Source organism: Dermacentor albipictus, chromosome 1 (assembly GCF_038994185.2).
Source record: "Dermacentor albipictus isolate Rhodes 1998 colony chromosome 1, USDA_Dalb.pri_finalv2, whole genome shotgun sequence".
NCBI lineage: Eukaryota > Metazoa > Arthropoda > Arachnida > Ixodida > Ixodidae > Dermacentor > Dermacentor albipictus.
The window spans coordinates 407,907,163-407,931,687 of NC_091821.1; the positions used below are offsets into that span (position 1 = coordinate 407,907,163).

At 48.7% G+C, this 24,525-nt stretch overlaps 3 long non-coding RNA genes across 3 annotated transcripts; all 3 read right to left on the bottom strand.

The window, feature by feature from the left end:
• Positions 1-7,281: 7,281 nt before the first annotated feature.
• LOC139058227 (uncharacterized) lies at positions 7,282-8,651 on the bottom strand. Its single transcript, XR_011513293.1, has 2 exons — positions 8,558-8,651; positions 7,282-8,253 (listed from the first exon to the last, which is right to left on the bottom strand). It is a non-coding gene; the product is annotated as an uncharacterized lncRNA (long non-coding RNA).
• Positions 8,652-16,140: 7,489 nt separating this feature from the next.
• Positions 16,141-18,498, bottom strand: LOC139058235 (uncharacterized). Its single transcript, XR_011513295.1, has 2 exons — positions 18,386-18,498; positions 16,141-17,124 (listed from the first exon to the last, which is right to left on the bottom strand). It is a non-coding gene; the product is annotated as an uncharacterized lncRNA (long non-coding RNA).
• Positions 18,499-22,338: 3,840 nt separating this feature from the next.
• LOC139058245 (uncharacterized) lies at positions 22,339-24,098 on the bottom strand. Its single transcript, XR_011513297.1, has 2 exons — positions 23,980-24,098; positions 22,339-23,334 (listed from the first exon to the last, which is right to left on the bottom strand). It is a non-coding gene; the product is annotated as an uncharacterized lncRNA (long non-coding RNA).
• Positions 24,099-24,525: the final 427 nt, after the last annotated feature.

Sequence of the window (24,525 nt, forward strand, 5' to 3'; positions counted from 1 at the left end):
GCGGAGCCCGCAAGCCCCAATGGCGGCCGCAGCAAACGCCGCGCTTTGGGCGCGACGAACTCATCGTGGTGCTCAAGCCATGCACAACATTGGATCTGAAGGCGACCTTCGTTCCAGGCCAAGCCGGAGTTGCGGTGCGCAACCTCATACGTGACTGTGGAGAGGTGGACCTCTCTGTATGGCCTGTGTGGGATCAAAATGTGTTAGTGTGTGGACTGAACTCAGTGCCCGCCGCCGAGAGGCTCCTCGGGGACGTCATGCTGGTGGTCGGGGACCGCCAGCTCCCATTCCGTGGACACGCCAAAGCCTCGGGTGACGTCTGCAAGGGGGTCATCAACATTGACCCCAACGATACATCGGTCTCCCTTAAGCAAAAGCTGAGGTGGAGGCACGGCGAGATTCTCTCCGTGAGGAAACTGGGCGACTCTAACGTCGCAGTGGTCACCTTCGAAGGGAAGAGGGTGCCCCGTCAAATCTACTGCAGCGACCAGGGCATCCCTGTAAGACTTTATAAGAAGACGATCCCCGCCTGTGACTGCTGTGGCACGGTGGGGCACCGGGCTGACGTCTGCCCGAATCCACAGTCAGGACGCTGCGGCCGCTGTGGCTCTCAAGTGGCTACCACTTCCGAGGGCCCTGCTGAACATGAGTGCACCCCTCGTTGCCTCATCTGCGGGGGCAACCACCTCACCGGTGCTGCCGGCTGTATCGGCAAGTACCGGAAGCCTATCAAACCGAGGACTCCACCGACCAACGCCAGGCGGAAGTCGGCTCCCAAGCAGGCTCCGCCCACCAATGTCAACAACAGGCAGTCTACCACTACGACGGGCAAGTCTGGACAAGTCAAGACGAACGCGAACTACGGGACCAGGACGAAGGCGCCGACTTTCAACGCTGGGGATTTCCCGTCCCTGGGAAACGCCCAAACCAAGGTGAGCGGTTGGGTTAGGGCTGTCTCCGGGCCTCCCTCTCTCTTCCCAACCGAAGCCGCCCTACAGCGGCAAAATGCTGAACTCAGGCGCCAGACCGAAATTCTAGCTAACAAAATACAAGAGCTAGAGGCAAAATTGGCCAGGCTCGCAGAGCCTCGGGCACAGGACGGGCCTTCGGAGCCCATGCAGCAAGCTGAGGTGGCAGGACAAGATGACAGGGCTTCGGCCACGTCAGAACTATCTAGCGTCTCGCAGTGCTCGGGCAGCACAACTGTCGAGCGCATGCCCATCGTAGAGCACCGTTTGGAAAATTTAGAACGCACAATTGCGGACATGCCAGGGAAAATTTTAGCAGACATCAGGGCTTCCTTCCGGGAACTCTGGGAACAACAGCTCCCGCACATTGTTCAGAGCATAACTCCAGCCGTGATTGACACTGTCCTGTCCGCAGTACAGGAACGGGCTGGCGTCCAATTTAGGAACAGCCGCTCTCGCTCTCGTTCCCCGCGACCGGATTCGCGTAGGCGAAAGGTGGTCACTCGTCAGACCATAGGCTCCCAGGAACACAGTCCGGCTGCCGCCTCCCCGGAGATCGTGGTGCCTCTGTCTGAGGTGCCATCGCCTTCGGGGAGTGGGCCTGCCCTTCACAATTAAAAACTACCTTCACTATGGCTATCCGACCCCAGCGGAAAGCCCATAACAAAGCCGTAGAAGAGAAATTCGAGATCATACAGTGGAACTGCAGGGGTTTTCGGAGCTGGAAGAAACGGTCGCACCTCCAGCTCTACCTGCAGTCCCTCGGTTCCGTGCCGGCGGTCCTGGCTCTACAGGAACCCGGCGCGGAAGCTAAATTCACTGGGTATAGCTCGTTTCAAGGATGTCCTACAACGTGCATCCTGGTGAACAAGGCGTACACCGCAGTCCCGGTCGATCTCGACTTGGAGATTGAACAGGAATACACCATGGTCAAGGTCCTGCCACTTAAGCGCCATTACCCGTCAATACATATTCTGAATATTTACTGCCCCCCGCACAAGCAGCGCGTAACTTTCAACGAAATCTTCTACCGCGCGCTCAAACTGGCTGACAAGGAACCTCTCGTGATTATTGGGGACTTCAACGCTCCCAGCCTTCATTGGGGATACCGCTTTGAGAAGGCCAGAGGACGCAAACTGGCGGAGCTAATATCCACACTTTGTCTCACGCTGCTCACGGATCCGGCATGGCCCACACGCGTGGGCAATTCGGTAACGCGTGACACATGCCCTGACCTATCTCTCGCTAAGAACGCTAAAGATGCCGCCTGGGAGAACCTGGGGGACTGTCTTGGTAGCGATCACTGCCTTCTCCGGATCACTCTTCTGGCGAAGGCGGCTCGCAAAAAGTGGAGCAAGGCCAAATTGACCGATTGGCATAAGTTCAGAATGCAGGAGGTACCTCCCTTGCTCTTTTCCAGCGGTTACGCTGAGTGGGCAAAGCAATTACACATAATACAGCAACAACACGTTACGACAGTTCAGACTTCCGAAGACAACCCCGCAGTGGACAATCACCTAATGCACCTGTGGGAGGCGCGCCGAAGCCTTACCAAACGGTGGAAGAAGCAAAAGCTGAATCGGAAGCTTAAGGCTCGCATTACCGAACTCACGGAGCAAGCCGCAGCGTATGCTGCCCAGCTCACGGATTCAAATTGGATGGAAAAGTGCAATTTGGCAGCGCGTCAAATGAGCTCGAGAGGGACGTGGCGTCTCTTTCGCAGCCTCATTGACCCCACTCAGACGAGAGGGGAGACGCAACGACAACTTCTGAGAGCTTTGCGCGGGTACCAAGGCACGACAGCTCAACTCGCGGACACGCTATGCGACAGGTATCTCTGCCGCATAGAGGACCCGATTGGGCCCGAGTACGAGTACGCGGGCAAGCCTAATCCAGATCTCGATGCCCCTTTTACATTCCACGACCTTAGGGCGGCTTTAGCTAAGATGCGCAGAGGTACGGCTCCGGGCCGTGATCGCATAACAGTGAAACTATTGGCGAATCTTCCGGACTCGGCCTGCCTTCACTTGCTAGAGTACATTAATCAGATCTGGGACGGGCGTCCACTCCCTCCTGATTGGAAGACCTCCTTGGTCACTTTCATCCCTAAGCCAGGCAAGACCGTAAATACCGACAACTTAAGGCCCATTTCACTGACTTCGTGTGCGGGCAAACTTATGGAGAAGATGGTTCGGGATCGCCTCTCTCCGTACATGGAGGCTAAGGGCCTCTTTGCAGACACTATGTTTGGTTTCCGCCCGCATATGTCTGCACAGGACGTCCTCCTCCAACTACATCGCGACATAATACGACCAGCAGCCATGCGCCACAACGACAAGGCCATCCTTGCCCTCGATCTTAGGGGGGCCTTTGACAACGTTCGTCACAGCAGCATCCTGGCAAACCTGAGCACCACGGATTGCGGGCACAAGGCATTCGCTTACGTCAGAGATTTCCTCTCGAAGCGTCAGGCCCTCCTTAAGATCGAGGACGAGGAATATGGCCCATACACCATGGGCACACGGGGCACTCCCCAAGGAGCGGTCTTGTCGCCACTCCTTTTCAACATTGCCATGATGCAGCTTCCACATCAATTGGCCCGGGTGGAAGGCATCCACCACGCACTTTACGCGGATGACATAACAATTTGGACTACCGAAGGGAGCGTTGGGGAAATGGAGGACCGCCTCCAGCGGGCCGCCTCCATCGTCGATAGTTATGCTATCCGCTGTGGTCTCCAATGCGCTCCTGCGAAATCGGAACTTCTTCACATTAAAACCAATCCCAAAGACAACACGAGTTTGCGTCTCTTTCTGATGGGAGGTCCTATTAGAGAGGTCGAGGAGATCCGGATCCTGGGTCTGTTCATCCATCACAGACTCAGCCCGGAATCCACTATCGACAAACTCAAACGCATAGGCGAACAGGTCGGACGTATGATCCACCGCGTTTCCAACAAACGCGGCGGGTTGCGGGGCAGGGACGCGCTTCGGCTCGCCCATGCCTTCGTAACCAGCAGGATCCTATACTCCGTACCCTACCTTCGAACTACAAAGAAACACGATGAACGCATCGACGCCATCATAAGGAAGGTTACAAAGCGAGCTTTGGACCTCCCGGTGGCTACCTGCAACGCTAAGTTGTTGGCTCTAGGTGTGCTTAACTCCTACCAGGAGTTAAAGGAGGCCCACCTTGTGAACCAATACACGCGACTCTCGCAGACGGTGTCCGGGCGCCACTTGCTAGACCGCTTGCACATACAACACGAGTGCATTCCAGAGGAGACATGCAGGCTTCCGGAGCTCTGGCGTCACAAGCTCTGGGTCCCTCCACTCCCGCGCAACATGGACACGCAGACACATGAAGGCAGACGAAAGGCGCGCGCTCGGGCTCTCGAACACCAATATGGATTAAAGCAGGGTGTATACTACGTTGATGTGGCAGGGCCGTCGCCCACAGGATTCTACACGGCTGCCGTAGTTCACCAGGATCAACGAGTTAACGGACTTTCCTACCGCGCTTTCAACTCCGCGCAGGCCGAGGAGGTTGCTATAGCACTTGCCGCCTCGGACCCGAATTCGAAGGTAATCATCACAGATTCGCGCAGAGCCTGTGAGCACTACCTGGCGGGCGAGGTATCACCTTTAGCCTACCGCATTTTACAGCGAGCCGTGAGGGAATCGGACCCCTCACCCAAACGCATTATTTGGACTCCGGGCCACCAGGGCCTTAGAGGTAACGAGGCTGCGGACGCGGCCGCCCGAGCGCTTACCCACCGGGCACCTCAACCAGACTCTTCCGGCTCAGAGATTAGACAACCGCTTCTGCGGTTCAGGGAAATTCTGGCAGACTATTGCGAACGTCATCGGCTTTTCCCGGTCCCTGCTAAGGGCCTCAGTAAGGCCGATGAACGAACACTGCGGCGCCTGCAGACAAACACCCTGTTGTGTCCTGCAATAGCAAAACATTTTGACCCAAAAGTTGATGGGCGATGCCCTCACTGTGGGGAAGTCTCCGATAACTTTCACATGGTGTGGGCATGTCAGATGAATCCGTCCCTTCCCCCCAACCCTTCCCCCACTAGAGAGGCATGGGAGGCAGCCCTACTCAATTGCTCGGCGCTGGAGTCCCAAAGGGCTCTAGTCCAACGGGCGCGGGTAGCAGCTTCGTCCAGTGGGGTCCCCGACTAAGGACTCCACCTATGTAAAGGGCCACGTTCGGCCTGCAAACTCTCAATCCGTTGAATAAATGTTTTTCATCATCATCATCATCATCGTAACAATTTGTATCGCCGACATACCAAAAAATAGTGATCTATTGATTCTATTTCTTGGCAGTATGGACACAGAGGCGATAGCGTCAGACCAGTCCTTTGTAAATACAGGTTTAATGGAGGGACACGGCAGCGTAACCTCGTGATCGCTACTTCAGATTGTCTTGATGGACACCACTGTATTTTCTACGGAAATTTCAGGTGCCGATATTCTGTCCATGTTTTTATTGATTCATTGACATCTCTATGAATTGAATATTTTCTATATCTAATTGCTGTTGCGTGGGCCACTAAATGAAGTACGCACGCTCTTCTTTCTATACGTAAAATGATGACGATGATGGTCCTCTGTACAAATGGCACATACCCACCATGGCGAATCGGCCAAGGATTGGGCAGTTTGGACAAAATTAACAAAGAAAGAAAGCTTAGGACAAAAAAAAAAGGAAAATAGAGGGAGAAGTATTCTGCTGGGTATTCTAATTATTTATTATAACTGACTTGTTTAGAAAGGCAGCTAGTTGGAATCGAGCATGAAGTTTTCCATAGCGGTGCAAACATTCTGGCGGCTGTTCTCCAATGTGGCTATACTCAATGTGGCTTTACTGTACATTGTGGCTGTACCACAAGCTGGCTGTACTGTGTATTCTGGTGGATGTATCCCAGTAGTACAACGCTTTGTGGTGTCTTCACTCTGTCTGTCCTTGTCGATTTGTTGTTCGTTGTGATGAAATAGACATATATGACCAACTAGCCCAACAGTTCGGCTCAGTGCGGAAGCTCCGAGCGAAAGCAAGACGAGTACGTTCATGCTGAGATAAAGCTTGTTTAAAGACTCCTCGAGCACTCTTTATCTTACTAAGGAGAATTGTCGTCACGCAAGTAGAAAGTGATCAATTGTTTTTGATTCCCCGCACAGTATACACAAAGGAGATGCCGTGAAGCCAGTCCCACCTGCATAGAAATTGAGTGTCGGTATGCGGCAGTGTAGCCTTCTTAATGTACTCTCTAATTTGCATGTTGGACACAATTAACGGCTCTAAGAGAATAGTAGGTGGTAATAGTCTGAATGCACTAGATTTATGTAGCTCATTCATCATTTTAAATCTCCCAGGCCTAGCAGCAGTGACATAGGTAGTTGGGAGAACGGCAGATACTAAAGGGCTAGCTACCCAGGGAAGCCTTTACTAATGAGTCTGCACACTCACTCAAAGACAAACCTTCGTGCCCAGGAGCCCCAATTAAACGAATCAAACACAAATGAGACGGTGCCAAGGGGTATAATGCTTGCACAAATTTTGAGTCGCCACGCGTTGTAAGCGATGAATATAGAATGAATCCGTGATAATAGCTACTGATGAATGATAGGGGTTCAATCTGAGCAGTACTAAAACTGCAGCTAAGAAGTCTGCTTTGTAGATATAAGTAAAATCAGGAAGTCTAATTGAATAGGACCAATATAGCGAATGAGAAAATATTTTTAGAGCTGACTTTTCATTGCTCTGTGAGGCACCTGCAGCTAATATAGCGTAAGATTATTATAAGATAAAATGTTGCATGCGCGTCTTCTTTTTTCATTAACACACACACACACACACGCACACACACGCACACACACGCACACACAGGCACACACACGCACACACACGCACACACACACACACGCACACACGCACACACGCACACACGCACACACACACACACATCTTATATAACTTACACATATATCATGTCTTAATGTGAATGTCGCCTAGACGTACAGACTATTATGAAAAAAGGGTTTTAACAGAATCCACTTGGAACCCAGCAGCTTGCAAGGAGAATGTCCAATATCTTTAAAAAATCTGGTGCACAGCTATTTCATGCATGCGTCAAGATGTCAGTGGAACAAAACAAAGAACTGAAAGATGATGCAACTGAAGCGCTTTGTATATTTGTGCCGGCAATATCGCACGTTTACAAAGCGGCACGGGATGCATATATCTCATTCGCGTTAATCAACATGACTTAGGTAATTTGGGCGTCGTAACGAATACAATATCATGTATAAAACGCCGCATTCGCATGGAAAAGGCAATGTTTATTCTTTTATAATATACGCTATAGTTATATTAGAAAGATAAAACTAAGAAAAAAATATTTCGAGCATCGTATACGAGCCCATGGTTGGAAGCCTTGGCGGTGACTCTGCAACCAAACGTCTCGGTGGAGAGAGTTCCTGTTGCCATGTGCACATTCTCATCGCCTTGCAGGACGCCGCCACACAGCTGGCGCAACTAGTTGCGGTCACCAGGAAGCTCCACAGCGCTAGTTTTCTTTTTCGAGGTGCACCGAGGGCTAAGGCAAGATCACAACGCCCAGGTGAGGACTCGACCATGGACAGGATTACGTATCCGTAGTGAACATGCTCGAGTCCTTTCCACAGATCGTGCCTAGCGGTCGCTGGATCCAGCTGTGCGTTTCCGTAGCACTCGGCCTTCCTTGCATGTAGCAGGACATCGTCGTAGTCGTCATTGGTGACGCCTGCTTCCGGCTCTTCTGTCGTGCTCCTTTCTGTTGGTCACCCTCTTTCCTACCGGCCGGCTCCATGCACTGCAGAGGTCTGGCGTGCTCGGTCTTCTGGATGACATCGACGTCGTATTTGTAGAGGATGGAGGCAGCTTGTGACTCGAGCTTGGCTTGGTAGTAGTTCTCAGTGCAGTAGATGCGTTCCTCGACGAAAGAGCGGCCAGTGCCGAATAGACGTGGTAGCCCAGGGAAATAGATGGAAGGAGTCGCTACGCCTGCAAAGTGCGGCACTGTGCCAGGCGACGCCACGGTGATCCCGTTGCAGCCGTCGACACTGGTCTCGGTACACATTATAATAGAGTCGTCGCCCGCGTCTTCACACTCTAGGCTGTAAGTAGACGGGACATTCATCTGCAGGTGTTTCGGCTGGTTGTCGCACTGCTGCCGCTCTTTGTGGCTGTGGGAAATGGCCATCGCCCGGAAGTCGTAACGAGGTCACCTTATCTGCAATGGAGAGAAAAAAAAAGAAACAGGATGTAAGAGCTAATTATTTGAATACCATAGCGTGAAATCAATTCGAGGGTAACTGCGAGGGAGCTCTGATTGTTGCAGTGAATAGGACACGATTAATCGAGATGAATAGGTGAGACGGGTTCACTTTAGGCCTAACAGTTGCTTCACCGGGTGCCTGTCCGTATAGTAAACAGACGGGCAACAAGCAAGCGTCACAATCTGACACTAGCGTGCTCGTGCAGAATAAGCGGCATGGAGCCAGCTTTATGACTAACAGTGTATACTCGAAACTTACTCGGCGTAGCGATGTTCTAATGCAAGGGCTGAGCTGTCAAAAACGGGACTAGCTACGCTTCTGGCGCGCTCCGAGGAGGTAGAAATTCACGTGCGGCATGGTGATGATGATGAGCATTCACGATATGGCACGTACCCAAAGCGAGGGATGTACCAGCAATCGGGGGGAAGAGGCGGGAGAGGTGGGTTACCGCATTGATATTTACAGAATCGGATGGATAGTGCGCGGGCTCTTATTTTCTCACGTGACATTGTGCATGCACTCATTAACTTTTCTTTATTTTTTGCTAAAGAACATGCGACAAAATGAAGAATAAAGTACATATCAACACTGAAACTTAAAAAAGAAAATTCGTAGGCTTATTTTGATTCAAAAGACAACAAGCATGCACTTAAAATAGTGTTGTCGAAGTCGAAATTTTTGTTATTTTTATAAGGCTGTGTTGAACCGATGTTCACGTATAAGCACTTAGGTAGTCCTATAAGCAAGTGGTTATTAATGGGTATATCAGGCCTTTCACACGTGCTTGTAGGAACAGTGATTATTACTTAACAAAACTTTCCGCATTCAATATGGATATCCGAGAAAGAAAACCCGGAGCGGTTGCTTAGTGGCGTAGCGCTGCTAAACACGGAGTCGCGGTATCAAATCCCGGCCACTGCTCCCGGATTTCGATGACGGCGAAATGTAAAAATGTCCGTGTACGCATTGGGTGCACATTAAACAAACGCAGGTTGTCAAGATTGATCCAGAGTCTCCCACTATTGCGTGCTTCATCATCAGATCGTGGTTTAGGCGCGCAAAACCCCTGAATTTTGTTTTATTTCACTCGAGAAAAAATGACCTTCGAATATCAAGCCGATAACCGAATACTGCCCCATGTTTCAAAAAAGTGAAATAAAGCTTTTTGTGAAGATCGTTTCTTTTTCTTTCTTTTCGCCTGGTTGGCCACGTGGCACAACTTCAGAATGAAATTGTATTTAAGCACGAAGGTCAGTTTCACCCCGACACAACAAAATCGTCTTAGAGAACGTGTCGCCCTTGGTCTATCTTTCAGTCTTCAGGCTGGTCATTCCTTAACTAAGCGCTTCTAAGCACAATTTTGCGAACTGTTTTTGTCCCAGGGCACGTCCAATGTAGATGGCGGGCATCCGCTACCGACACTTTGGATAGTGGACTTCTTTTTCACGTGGTTGACGTCAAGCACAAGTGCTGGCTGATGTGGTGTATAAGCGATGGCTACAAAAAAAGGCTAGGTACATTATTTGATTCATGCATTCATAGCAGGTTGCTTGGCCAACTGAGGAACTTGTAAATGACAAACAGCTGTTTGCTCCGAGTTATATACTGCACCATGACAGTGGCAATTATGAACAAGGAAGTGGCACGTCACCAGGTGTACGCAGAGTACTGAGTTCGCGGGAGGATATATATACTTAATAGTATACAACACCACGTATTGTTGGAATAATATGCAAACTTGGCGACACTGCGTTGATAGGAAACCGCTTTGCTTAAATTGAGACAACAGATTTTCAGGATATACCCAAAACATGAGCGTCCCGCTCATGTTGAATCGCACTAAATTGTCGAGCATCTGCTATCCACCCTATATGCGATCGCATCAGCTTAGATTCATACAGAATTGACTGTTGGACAACTTTTATTAGATAAATAATTAATGTATTCAATTCGTATTCGAATGGAATGCGAACCGAATGGCAAACAGTATACTCGATTCGTATTCGAAACTTTGAATATTGTCATACCGCTACAGTTCTTGTCCACAGTGTGTCCTTTCAGCGGAACCCGACAGTCTGCTCGCTACTTCATGATTGCAACTATATCCTGTAGCTCGTATATGAACAGGCGCATGTGATGATGGCAGCGATGCCGTTTATACAAGCGTTGAACCTGCCTTAAGTGTACGCTCAATTTGTCTAGCTATACCTCGAGACCTGAAAGATAACCTTACACAGTGTTCTTTACGGCCAGCCAATCCTGAACGACAAGCGTGGAGTCGCTTTATGCTGAATGTTAAAAAAAATCTTCACTGACGACCAGTTTCTATATTTTATTGATATTCCATCAGTACTCTTATATCGTACTCGTCCTTATGCCGTACTTATATATCGGTAATTTTATAACTACAACTCTTACATTAAAACAACTACAACTACTATTTAATACAACTACTACTAATAGTTACTACATCTATTTATATAAAAGTGGCTACAGCTCCGTGGGCTGCTGAGCATGGAAGTCGTGGGTGCGACCCTGGCCGTGGCACACGCATTACGAGTGCAGCGAAATAGAAAAAAACATTCGCATACAGTGCATTTTGCGCATACTTAAAAATCCCGAGGACGTCAGAATTAATCCGCAGTCCCCCTATACGTCGTGCATCATTATCAGACGGTAGTTTCGACACGTAGAATCCCGGCACTTATTTAGTTCATTTGGCTCTTATATACGCATATTTTGTGCAGAGCAGGTCGTACCACCAAGATGGCGCTTTTTCTATCGTTCTTTATATAGATATTTTTACTGTTCTTTTTTTCTTTCAAGACATGAAGGAGATCATTGCGGAGGGCTGCTTACAGGGCGACTGCAGCGGGGTTCCGCCGCTAATGCTGCTGAAGATGCCCTCGAAAAGGATCATTTGTTCGTAAAACTCGTGTAATAAACTTTGTAGTATCGATGCAAAGCGCTCAACATGTTTGTGAAGATTCCACTGTATATGTACTGCTTAGAAACCAAATTAATCCTAATAAACCGTTTCGTTTACGAGCCTAAAGCCGCATGCTACAGGCGCGAATTTGCAGGCTCGGGCGTATTTTTGCTTCGCACTCTCGCAAAGGGCTGCTTGTTCTCTCAAGGCTTTCTTGGCATTTAGGACACGACTACAATCCGGAATGTGAAGTACCACTTGAGAGAACAATCAAACTCACCCTTCATGGAATACCCACTCGGGAGTCTTTAGAGAAATCAAAATGAATGAATGAATGAATGAATGAATGAATGAATGAATGAATGAATGAATGAATGAATGAATTGTTACTGAATTAGATTTGATTGTGGGCAGGACTTATCTCAATACGCTTGAACTTCAGCTTGTTGCCGTTGAGACACAGTGCTCTTTAGGTTAGTAAAATTAAAATACTTTGACCTTTAGCAAACCGCGATGGGAGTGTTTGTTACTGCGTCTGACAGGTGCAGCTGTAGGTAGTAGCGCAGTGACAGGTGATGCTGCTTCTGGTCGTTTATCATGTTTTTCCAGGAATGCCGTCAAGGACGGGTGCATCTATATATCTGTTAATGTAAGGAACTGGAGAATACATTGCCCATTGCTTTCATCCCTCTTCCTACACAGTGTTATATTTAAGCGTACAACTAAAAGGCTTTGACATTAAACGATTTTTACATAACGTGAAGCACGGTCTGAATGAGCCAAGAGAACATGGCGCCTGGCCCTCATGATCGCTAATGCGGTTCGAGTGTCGTGATGTGCCAAACATTGTGGGTAGTGCAATCAGTGGGGCAATTTTATGGGTAACTAAAAACAAGACCGTTCCAAGGGACCGGCCGCCGACGCTGACCTCGAACATTAGCCCCTACTCGGAACAAGAGATTTCGAGAACAAGAGATTGTCGAGAATAGGGTGGCACGAGAAAAAAAAAGAAAAAAAAATAGAACTCGGAAGTTTATTTGAAGAATAAATAATATTTGTAGAAGAGCGATATAAGCACGCTACAGTTGGGCAGTCAGTCTTCCATATTGGATAACAGATCGAACTTATAAGGGGGGGGGGGGAGCAAGAAAATAAATAACCCAAGGTTAGTTCTGAATAGGTGGAATGCCACTCTTAATTCACCTTAGTAGGTCCAAATACAAAAATAAAAGCAACTGATTTACTCAGCAATGTTTTACGTATAGGGCAGAAAATATCGCACATGGCAAGACAAATACCATGTGCACCTGTGGTCAAAATACAGAGCCGAGCCACTGAGATGAATAACAGAAGCCTTGTAATCTTTCTCTAAGGAGCGGAAATGTTTTCTGCCCGTACGTTGAAAATACATAAGTTCTTTGTTTTAAAGTTTTTGCATAAGAAGTCGCAGTTCCGCCCAAAAGGCGAAGCATCGATTGCGATAGCAAATTAGTGGACAACTATACGAAGTAAGGATAGTAGTTTTATGGGCTGTATAAACTTGTAAACATAGGCATATAACTAAGTTAACAATCATAGTGTCACGCATGCACAAGCAAACATGAACACAGCTCACTCGATTACTGCGGAAGCTTGCTGTGAAAACTCTGCAGTGAGGAAATGCGGGAATAGCAGCGAGCGAATTGACCTTCGTGCGCCGCTCGCGTCAACGTGAACTGAAAACACAGCGCAGCGCCGACTCTGCCCGTCGCAGATGGCTTTCAAGACGGCGTCCCAGGTGGCCCGGCCGCCTATAGTAGAGGGCTGCCCCCCCCCCCCCCCCCGAAGCCTTGCGCGCGACGGAAGGCGGCGCGCTTCCTCCTCGCTTTCCCCCGTTGCATGCGCGAGATTGAGCCGCCATTGCCGGGTCACCCTCGCTCGCATACGGCGCGCGGTGACGATTTTATCTCCTTTCAACTTTATACGGAACTTCACGGCGACACCGACGGCGGAAATGCGCCTGTAGTGTCCATATAGTTGCTATCGCAATAAAGGAGTAGCATAGTTATACGAGATGTATTCCTGCAGCTAAAATATCGCTGTATATAAGGAACTCTTTCAGGGCTAAGAGGCAGAAACAGCAGGGCCAGTGCGTCCTTTAAGAGGTGCATGTGGTCGGCCTGAATACTTGTCGCCGAGTAGAGATAGCTAATTGGAAAGACGAAAACACCAATATTCTCTGCTACATTCAACTCTAACGACGATCGAGCTCCTAACGCCCACTGCTATCACATAATCACAGAATGAGCGATGAACGCCAGAGCTGATGTCAGCGACAAATGTGACATTGTCGTACCTGTCGAATTAACTTTCCGTCCCCACCTTTCGGTTAGTTGGTAGATTATATACCAGCTATGGATCATGTAATCGAAATCAATCGTGCCATTTTTTCAAGTCGATTTTACCATAATTATGTCGTGCTCACGCCTACTGACGCTATGAGGCAAGTAACAGTACGGTTGTAGTTTGAATATATCAGAAACAATAATTATCTCACCTGTAAATCCGAAACCCGGGGAGTTAAAATTAGTATACATACTTCTGTCGCAAAATGCGGATGAATATTTCCCAGCACCATCTTGTTATCACTTTGTCCGTTCCTGAAGCCACGGCCGTAGCATGGACTCCGAAAATTCTCCGCGGCACAGTGGCGCACAGCAGTTAATCTTGGAGGCCACAGTTGCAGCACGCGTGGTCTTTCTAACAATCGCTAGATGTCGCGACCATTCATGCAACGGTAAAGTCCCTAAAACTTATGGAACGGCACTGGATTTGTTTTTCGGTAGCCTCCTGACGTTTCTTGCATTGGTACCACATTTCCTTAAATAGAAGTTCAGCAATTATCGCTGTAAAAAATGATATTGCAAGGGCAGGGTATTAGATTATGGGGCCTATACATCCCTGGGCCTACAGAACCTGCTTGGCCTTAATTACTGGTCAGCATGAAGGAATTAAGATGCTGGCGTTCCACTATGAAGCCAACATTTACAATATTCACGGGTTCTGTTGCGTTTGACAATGACCAATGATGGAAATGCTGTGTACTGTGACTGAGCAAAAGGCAGCCAGCCTAACTACGCGCTGCGCGCTGTTCTGGCTATTTCTGTCATTGCGGGGTCGTTTGTTTGTAAGTGTTAATACTACGTTCTTTCTTAAGTACTCCTCAGCTTAAGCATTACCTTTACTGCCCCACCTTACAATGAACCTTGCCAGGCCTCATCATCATCGCCACCGTATTTGAGCTCATGCAGAAAGCTAGTGTCGAGTACCGACGATGAAATGTTTGCCTAAATTTGCTCAGAGTGAATTACGACGCCGACTTATTATTTTCTCGACCTGTCGCTGCTTACAGTTAACTGATCGGCGCCGCTTGATGACGTACTTCATTGCTTGCGTTACAGCGATAGTTTTAGGTGATGTCAGAACATAGGTGAACAGGTGAACTAAGTCTGATTCCCAGCTGTGTAAACTCACATAGTTTTACATGAATCACAAGCATGTGATCAAAGGAGGTGGTAAAGGACCCCTAAGTTTTGTTTGTGGCTTTATATACTATAGCCAATCGGGGCTGTGTAGAAACGCATAAACTCCATACAAAAATTACTAAGGGAACTTTGGCCATAGATGGCTACAGAAGTTGCAAGCATGACGGTCCAATCAGCGTAGGAATTTGAACCTTTAGTACACGAACTTGCTTAAACTTCATCCTTACGAGTTGAAACGGTGTTGCGAGTTTGTGTACTGACAATTTCCAGCGAAATGGCTTATTATAAATGCCACAATTTATAATTATAATGCATGTTCGAGAAGTCTTATTGCCTTCTGCACTTCGAAGTACGTAAAGAATATTGCTTCAACATCTAGATCGCTAAAGGCAGATATAGCATGCTATACAAAGCCACAAGAGTGTCTTGAACCACTAGCACGATGATTGGACAAATGCACGTTCTATTGATTATTCCATTTTAGCTGAGTAATCGCGGCGCCAGAGCTCGTTCACGTAATTTTAGCAGGAAATTCTATGAAATGACCTATTCTGGCTGAAGGATTAGGAACAATAATGGAGTGGAGCTTCGCCGCACCACGTCCATGTTGTACGCCGGGAACTTTTATTGAAATTTCCGCGATGACACATGCAGTGACGCAGAGCCAAATATGCAGTCTATAACAAAGTTGAGCTGAGGTACGGCTAGAACTAGCGAACTTTCGTATATCTGAAAAGCGAGTTCGAAGTTCGAAAATACGCGTCAGCATTAAACGGACAAAAATTGCGCATATCTCGTGCCATATTGTGCCCTTTGTACTACACGTACAGACTACCGCAAAAAAAAAAGAAAAAAAGAAATGTTTTGTTAAAACATGATTAACTTCCCCAGGTGCAATTTCAGAGCTTGCAAGTGGAATATCCACGATATTTAAAGTCGGTGCACCGATAATTTATGCAAATATCAAGAAGTCCATAAGAAGAGAATACAAAACTCAAATATGACATAATTGGAGCGCTGTGTACTTTACTGCCAGAAATATTGCGCATTTGACAAAGCCCACCTGATTCATCAATTTAACCGCCGCCGATGCATAGTGGCTATGGTGTTGGGCTGCTATGCACGAGGTAGCGGGATGGAATCCCGGCCACGAAGGCAGCATTTAGATGGGGACGAGATGAGAAAACACCCGTGTAGTTAGACTTAGGTGCATGTTAAAGGACCCCAGGTGGTCCAAATTTTTAGAGTCCCCCACTACGGCGTGTCTCATAATCAGATCGCGGTTTTGGCACGTAAAAACGCATAATGTCAATTTAATTCGCGTCCGCCAACATGACATCGGTCAAGTTGGAATTGTAACGAACACGCTATCATTTGCAACACCGCACTGGCATGGGAAAGACAACATTTATTCTTCAGCGCAATACCTTGTGTTGGTATTACATACACAATAATATAGGTAATAATTATTATGAACATTATACATTAGCCTATAATTGGGAGTAACCCGTGCGAGTAACTCTGTGCCCGAACGCCTTGGCTGAGCGACGTCCAGTATAGCTACGTGAACGGTCCGCATCCTCTTGCAGCACGTGGCCACACCACTGGCGAAATCAATTGCACTCGCCAGGGGCTCCGAAAGCTTTGTTTCTCTTCTTGACGACCACAATTCGCATCAAGTGTTACGCCAAGAGCCCTAGGGGGACCCTCGGCACGAACAGAATAACGCATGTTGTGACCATCGGCCTGTAGTGCGCGTGCTCGAGTTCTTCCCACGGATCGCGCCCCATGGTCACCGGGTCCAGTTGTTCGTTGCCGTAGCACTTGGTGTTCCCGGCGTTCCGTAGTGAGCCGTCAAAATCGCCATCGTTGCTACCGGCGTCCGTCTTACCCGTGGTGGTCCAGTTTTTATTTCGGACATTGTCGTTGGTACTTCTCGGCTCCGGCTGTTGCGGAAATCGCGTGTGTTGGGTGGTTTGGAAAACATCGACGTCGGAATAGCAGAGAAAACATGGAGCTCGCCGCTCGAGCTCGGCGCTGGCGTCCTTCTCGGTCGAGTAGGAGGTGGCGCACGCGCAGACAGTTCCGCCGATGACGCAGCAGCGGCTTGGCCCGAATGGACGTGGTAGCCCAGGGAAAAGAACGGAATCTGGCGTCACGTCCGAGACAGGCGGCGCTGTACCAGGCACGGGAATCACATCGAAGCCGTCGTTGCTGATACCGGTACGTTTCGTGTGGCCTGTATCGTCACTGCCGTTGCAGTATGCTGACGGGGCACTCGTCTGCGTGCGATGTGTCTGGCTGTGACGCTTTTGCTGCTCTTTGTGGCTCCGGCAAATTGTCGTCGCCGGGAGGCTGCAACCAGTTCTTATCTGCAACGAAGAGAAGAAATTAGATGCGAAATATTATGTTTCGAGTGCCGTAGCAGTAAATCAACTTAAGGGAAACTGAAGGGTAGTCCTGAGAATTGGATGGGAAATGACGTGGTGGAGTTGGAAGGGTATAAGACAGTTTGGTATAAGACAGTAACTCTAGCGAGAGTTAAGGCGCTACATGTAAACGGCGTCGCATCACCTTTCCCAAATGCGCTTGGAAATGCGATGCGCCACTGTCGCGTTCATGTAAACGGGGCTATAGAACGCCTTTAGTTAAGTATACCTCTTCGTTGGTAGCGTAGGCACAATACAAGTAAAAAAAATTGGAGGACGCTTAAGCTTCGCCTTCAAGAGTGGGACGCGACAGCGTTCCCGTCGACCCGCCAAGGGGTATAAGACAATGCGCTACGGCACAGCAATCACTTACGATGCGCCCCGCATCGGACTTAGCGCCCACCTATCACGCGGTGAGCGTCGAGCAACGCAGCGTTCGGCGCGTCAACGAAACGTGCGCCTGAGCGAACGAAACGAACCAAAGAACTCGGTGTCTCGGAGGGGAAACGATCTACGCCAGCCAAACGTCGTGATCGGCACGGGCAGAGAGATAGATAGTAATCTAAACCGGATGCACGGCGAAGCGTCGTCAGGGGAGAGGGAGTCCTGCGACGCGCCTGGCAGCGGTCCCAATGCGCGCGCGGCGCGCCTCCTGTCGGGGCAGCGCCGTACATTGAGAGGAGGGGGTCTTCTGTGTTTGCCGCAAGATGGCTCTGCGTGTGCGGAAAGCGCAGAAGAAATGCAGCGGAAACGCACTTCGCAACTCGTGTAATTGTGACTTCTGTACGTTACATGTTCATAATTACCGATATACACCGCAGTATAACTTTCCACGGCTCGTTTCGAAGGCAACACCGCATTCACTAGAGGCGCGTTTGCACCGCTTGGAAGCATCGAACTCGTGGCTGAGTGGTAGCGTCTCCGTCTCACACTCCGGAGACCTGGGTTCGATTCCCACCGGGCCAATTTTGGAAGTTGCTTTTTATTTATGAAGCGCCTGCCGTGATTTATCGCTCACGGTCAACGCCGCCGACGCCGACACCCGACGCCGACGACACCGGCTTTTCTGCGACACGAGCTCCTTAACGCTATCGCGTTAACATCACTATTGGGCGTTAGCACGGCCGCATGCCGGAGAGCGGCACAGTGCCAGGATTGAACGAAAAGTGAAAACCCGTAAGGTGAGCGGCAAAGTATAAATTACTCGGCTTCGCGGAATTCCAAGGTGAGGACTGAGCTGGAAGAAACGGGGCAGTCACGCGATTCTGACACGCTCTGGGTAGAACACTAATTCACGAGTGGTATGTGCTAGCGTTTATATTTTCTTCTTTGCCGAAAACGCTCCTTATACACTTCTATTACTTATATGCACTCATATTGTGAGTAGTTGAAAGCGAAACCACTCTGCCGTACTCACCCCTAAGTTTTTTATCGTTATGGGTCTTGACTCATGACTTATAATTTTTGCTTCTATTGTAATGAGGACGAAACCACTGACCATTTTTCTTCTGTATTAAATTAAATTCCGGGGTTTTACGTGCCAAAACCACGATTTGATTATGAGGCACGCTGTAGTGGGGGGCTCCAGGTTAACATTGGGCATCTGGAGTTCTTTAACGTGCATCCAATGCATGGTGCTCGGGCGTTTCTGCATTTGACCCCGGTCGAAATGCGGCCGTTGTGGCCGGGATTCGACCCCGCGCCCCCAATCCTAGTTGCGCAACACCATGGTCACTGCGCCACCACGACGGGTCTCCTCCTTTCTTGCCGGCATTTCACTTCCCAGCGCAAAATTTTCCTTGAGCTCCCTCTCCGTCATTTTGCGTTCTCAATGGCCATTCCAAATTTATTATTTGGAGCTGAGAAGCTTTGCCGCATGTATAGGGCGATTTGCAATGCAGTATGTAAGTCTATAGAAGCGTTAAGCCATTTATTTTGCTCGGGGTTTATCTCTGTGCTGTTCTCTTGTCCCAAGTTTGTTCAATTAAATTTTTGAAAAGGTTCACTATATCTTTCCAATAAATTGAATTTTCTTGCTTTTTCAAAAATCCTGTTCTTTATAGCGATCCATTTTATTTATCGTCAGCGGGGCCAATCCCCCTTGAGGGTATGCGCCATGTTGAAAGAGAGCCAACATCAACATGTAGCTGATGATGACCCCAAAAATTTTGATATGCGCAGAGCGAGGGATTGGACAAGAAGCTGGCGGTACGAAGAAAGAGAGCGAGAGATAAAGAAACTCAACACAACAAGAACATGAAAGTTTAATTGAAAAATAAATAATACTCGTAGAAAAGGATTGAGAAGCACACGCTGTTGAGCAATAATTCTTCCATAGGAAACCTAAGCGAATTAGTAGGGGGGGGGGGAAATGGGAAGGAAAACAAACAAACAAACAAACAAAATTTACTTAGAGATCAATACAGTTGAACACGGAAGCCACGTGAGCATTTAAGAATGAAAACATAAAAACTTATTTACTCAGCAGTCTCTTCCCGCAGAGCAGAAATTATCGCGCATAGCAAGGCGAACACAGTTGTGGCCGAAGTCCAGATCCGAGGCTCTGAGAGACAGAATAATAGGAGCTTTCGTGCTTTTTCTTAATTACACAGCGGAAACGTTTTGATGGCCGAATGGACAGTTGTATATGAGCTTTGATTTCGTGAATTTGCATTACATAATGAAATGAAAGTTTATTTTCCATCTTGTAAGGTACAGATCTTGTAAGATACAGATGGGGGGGGGGGGGTGGAGGAAAAAAAGCCGTCCATTGAACAGCTTGACAAGTCCCCCATCCCTCATTTGGGCAGAGGCAGCATCACATTCTTTCATTCAAATATACACACGTATACCGTACATACATAATATTGCACGTCATATACATTACTCAATAAGGCACGAAGATCATCAAGGAAAAATACACATATAATGGTCATAGAAGTATTACAAATCAATCACATACATCAGCCGGAGCTCATTGAGAGACGAAGAGAAGAGATTGAAACCAACCGAATTGTAATAGTTTAGGAGTGTGGGTAATGTATACCTCAGACACTGTTTCCCATAGTTTGATCGTGGTGTCGGTGCTGCCCAGTCTTCGAAGTTTCTTGTGCTATAATGTGGTGGTCTAGTTTGCAATTGGGCGAGTTTATGCCCAATAACCCAATAACCTCAGATAAAATCCCATAGGTTAAACTATCGCGGTTTAACCATGATTCAGAATGTGGAGGCATAAATATCAGATGCTGTGCGTTGTTGTGGCAGAGGCTAGTCCTGAACCTTTGTCACCAACATAGTTCGCAGGAAATACAGAAACACCAATGTGTCATGTTAGCTTTAACGTATAACTTCAGCCATGGTCGTAACGCCCACTGCTGTCACATACACATGGGTGGATGGATGGATGCAAAACTTTAATGAAGGTCTTGAGGTACGCGACTCAGCGCGCTGCGGGCCGCTCCCACGTTGGCACAGTCAGGCCATGCCCGACCGCCGCATCGTGGGCCCTCTGAACAGCCCATAGTTGCCCCCCGGCATCGAGGCTCTTGATAGCGGAGAGCCACTTGTCCTGATTGATTTGTTCTGTGCCTCGTAACGAGGGGCAATGCCAGACCATATGGTCTATAGCTATCGATGTCATTGCAGTGCCTGCAAGAACTAGTGGCATAGGTGTCGGGATAAAGCTTGTGGAATAAAGCCGGGCTGGGATACGAGCCTGTTTGCAATAATCTGAGAGTCAATGCCTGCGCTCTATTTAACTTCTTGTGTGGAAGGGGAAAGTCTCTCCTGAACATAAATAAAAGCCACGGCTGATGTCAGCAACAAATGTGACACTGTCGCGTCCATGGACATTTCGACCCTAGTTGGTGCAGGACGTGTTGGTGGAATAGATACCACTTTTGTATCGTCACTCGAAGTCAATTCTGTCACTGAAGCCCATTATACCGTAATTAAGTCGTATGCCCCTCGACGTGACGGCAAGAGGCATGCTAGCGTTCGGTTGTGATTGGCATTTCTCAGAAAATGTTTTTTCCGCGCGAAAATTGAAATCCTTAGAGTCAAGAATATGCGCGTACTCTCGCCGCAAAGTGCGGACGAACACTTTCCCAGCTGGTAGTGCCCCTGCGAAGAAGCGCGCTTCCATTCCTTACGTGGCCGGGATAAGCGCGGCCTTATCACGCGTTCTGCGTAAATATGACGTTGAGTTGGCTCACGTTCCTACATGTGCGCAAACTGAGGCACGCACTCGTTAGTGGGAAGGACAAGCTACCGAAGGGAGTCTTTCCTGGCGTTATTTACAAGATCCCCTGTGTGGATTGCGATCGCGTCTACATAGGGGAAACGAGCAACTTCAAACAGCGGCTGCACCAACATCAAAACGACGCGGATAAGAAAAGAGTGGCTTCAAATGCTTGGGCAGAGCACGCAGCAACGGCTATGCACAATATTGATTGGATGAAGTCTAGTCTAATCGGCCAGGAAAGAAGTCTGTACTTGGAGTCTCAATACAATCAACAGCACACGCGCTCAATCGAAACGAAGGAACCCCCCCCCCCCCCTTCCCCCACGTCTTAGGCGTGGTGCTTGCGCCACATGCTAAAACATAAACAGGCACTTTCACCTTTTTCGCTCCATTGTGAACAGGGCTTGCATATGGAAGCCGAAACGTCTTGTCTTTTAATAAATTTTACTTGGTCGGTGTACGTCATTCTTTGTCATGTGTCATCCCGACCAGACGGGCTTCCGTCGAACTCTGCGATTACAGAGCACTATGTGCAGCCTATAACGGAGTTGAGTCGAGTTAGGGCGAGAACCTGCCAACTAACGAACGAGCTAACCAACGAACTTACATCTTACAGACGAGTTTGAATGGTCTGGAACTTCTACGACCGCAATAGTCTCTTTAGATATCCCACTACACCAGGAGTGAGACGGCAGCTTGCAAGCGGAACGTCCTGATGCATCAGTATCTTAAACGAAATAAGATGTTAGGGGAACGAATGCAGAAATGAAGTATGGTGTAATTGGAGAGCTGTACATCTTGCTGCCATCAGCATCGCACGTTAAACGAAGGCCATTTGACTACAATATCCCATTCGTGCTCACCTCCTGGTAACAGGGGGCAACAGCAAACGTGCTATCATTTACAGCGCCGCATTGACACGAGGAAGATAAAATTTATTCTTCAATACAGTACTTTCTATCGATATTACAAACATAATACTGAGGAACAAGCGTTTCAGCTATATAGTACACGAGCCCACGGTTGAAAGCCGTGTACGTGCCTCTATGCCTGATGGCTTGGCTGACAGAGTTCCTGTTGCCATGTGCACATTTCCACCCTCTTGCGGCACGTGACTACACAGATGGCGAATTCAGTTGCGGTCGCCAGGGGCTCCCACAGCGGTGGTTCTCATCTTGGAGTCCGCGATTCACACCGAGCGCTGCACCAATATGACTATCGTCATCGGGGACTTGGGCAAGGGACTGCATTGCTAATGATGTGTCCACGGGCCTGTTCTTAGCATGCTCAAGTTGTTCCCATGGATCGTGCCCTGCGATCGCGGGGTCCAGCTGTGCGTTGCCGTAGTGCTCGATGTTCCTCGTGTGATGCAGTGCGCTGTCGTGTCTCACACCGTAGCCGATGCGGCCATTCGGCGTACTCGTGGCGCTCCGGTTATGATCTCGGATATTCTCCTGTCTGCCTCGCGGCTCCGGCCGTTGCATGGATCGAGTGTATTTGGTCTTGTGAAGAAAATCGTCGTCGTGATTGTGCAGAATAGGCGGAACTTGCATTTCGAACTCGGCTTTGCAGTTCCCCGTCCAGTAGCCGATGACGCAGGCACAGCCAACTTCCTCGATGAAACAGTGGCCCGGGCCGAAAGGAAGTAGCAGCCCAAGGGAAGAGACGGAAGCCGGCACTACGTCTGAGAAGGGCGGTACAAAGCTAGCCGATACCGTGGAGATCAGGTTGAAGCCGCCTGCACTGCTGTCCGTACGCTTCGAGTCACCGTCTGCGTCTTCACTCACGTGGCTGTAAGTAGACGGGGCACTCATCTCCGTGTGGTGCAGCTGGCTGTGACGCTGCTGCTGACACGCTCTGTGGCCCTGGCAAATGGCCATCACTGGGCAGTTGCGACAAGGTCTCCTTACCTGCAATGGATAGAAAAAAAAAAACTAAGTGCGCACTCTGTGAAGAAGGATGACCAGCGAAGCTGTGTACGTGGGCTCATTAATGGCGAACTGCAGCTCTTCCGCGGGTCGGCCCGGTATTGCACATTCTTCGGGATGGGCCCACATATGGGGAGCGCTTAACGCCTGCTTTACTTCCGCCGCGGGTCGGCCCGGCATTGCACTACCTTCGGGATCGGTCCACGTATGGGGAGGGCTTAACGCCTGCTTCACCTCCGGCGTGGGTCTGCCCGATATTGCACTCTCTTCGGGATCGGCCAACGTATGAAAAAATGCTGTTGCCGGACGCCGAAAAAACTACAGAAGGTTAGCCATCTACAGCTTTCGCTGTAAAAGTGGATGTAAGTGCTCACGTTACTCACGTTATTCACAGGAAGCTAACGTACCTCTAATAATTGGAGCGAACAGGACATGATTAACCGAGATGATTAGATGACACGGGTTCCCTTGAGACTTAGGATACCCTTTACCTCGTCGTATTTACCATAGACACGAAACCAGCAAACATCGCTATCGGACGCTAACACCGTCGCTGCAGAATAGAGCGTCCAGGCGCCAGCTTTAGAACTAACGTTGAAGAAGCGAAACGTGAGCAATAACACTTACCCGGCTCAGCCAGCGACGTTCCAAGGCAAGTACAGGGAGCAAGCATAAACGTAGTGTGCCACGTTTCTGGTGGGCTCCGAGTGGAACACAAGTTCACGTGCGGTCAGTGCGCGCGCTCTTTTTTCTTTACGGAAAATGACGATGATGAATCTTCAAGCTATGGCACGTACTCACAGCGGGGGAGGAGACAAAAATCGCCGCGGAGGTGGACGGGGGTGAACGCATTATCATTCATAGAAAACATAAAAGAATGGATAACTGAAATGTCTAACAAAACGGCAAGAAATGATTATTTGTTAGAGAATTCGAACCAGAGGAGTAGGTGATTGCATTTAAAGTACATAAATAAGGCTCTCTCAACAACTTAGGCTAGAAGAAATTCTGACGGATATCAGGAATCGTAAAGAAAACCGCAACCAGCACGGTCACCGTTATTTATATAACTTGAATGAAAACGGAGACCGTCAAACACGGGGGTTGAAACCTAGAGCTCAAGCTCCGAGAGAAAGCAGAGAGAAATCGCTTAAATTTAATCCACGTTCACAA